The sequence below is a fragment of the Erpetoichthys calabaricus genome, chromosome 2 (genome assembly GCF_900747795.2).
Source record: "Erpetoichthys calabaricus chromosome 2, fErpCal1.3, whole genome shotgun sequence".
Classification (NCBI taxonomy): Eukaryota; Metazoa; Chordata; class Cladistia; order Polypteriformes; family Polypteridae; genus Erpetoichthys; species Erpetoichthys calabaricus.
Window position 1 is genome coordinate 203965252 of NC_041395.2, and position 659 is coordinate 203965910.

General features: G+C 36.1%; 1 non-coding gene across 1 annotated transcript; it reads left to right on the forward strand.

The window, feature by feature from the left end:
* The first annotated feature begins 203 nt into the window (after nt 1-203).
* On the forward strand, nt 204-275 carry trnap-ugg (transfer RNA proline (anticodon UGG)). Its single transcript has one exon. It is a non-coding gene; the product is annotated as a tRNA-Pro (tRNA).
* The last annotated feature ends 384 nt before the right edge of the window (nt 276-659 follow it).

Below are 659 nucleotides of genomic sequence, written 5' to 3' on the forward strand. Positions count from 1 at the left end.
CCTAAATGATAATGTTTTAAGGGGTGTTTCTCTGAGATTGTTCTCTTTAACCTCATTACTGCTTTATAGATAACTAATTTCAGCATCCTTTCACCGAATAATTCTGGATTACCTACTCCTGGATGAGTTCCTATCACTCTAGAAGATTTTTTTTCTGAAATAGTTCCGTATTTTCCATTCTCCTGAGTTACTCCCCAAAAAGTGGTTCATTGGTCTAGAGGTATGATTCTCACTTTGGGTGTGAGAGGTCCTGGGTTCAAATCCCAGATGAGCCCGTGTTTTTCACTTCCAATGCAGCAGTGCAATAGATGACATCTTGTGCAATAGTGTTCATGTGCAATTAAGGTCTTATGTTGAATGTTTGTGTTCTACCTTATTTCTTCTTATCTTTTCTTATCCTTTTGTAATTATATTTATTTATATTTTGACATTGCAGGGACTGCACCTAATTTCCTTGTATTTGTTACAATGACAATAAACATATTCTGATTCTGATTCTGAAAAATCTGTTTATGGTCCACTTCTTCTAATCAGCTTTCTAATGTGGATGTGCTTTGTACATACGGATGAAACCCAGCTGTATTTGCACACCAGAGCTGCACCTGGAATAAAAACAACCTAATTCCTTCATGAATGCTTCTTATTATTCTTCTCACCAC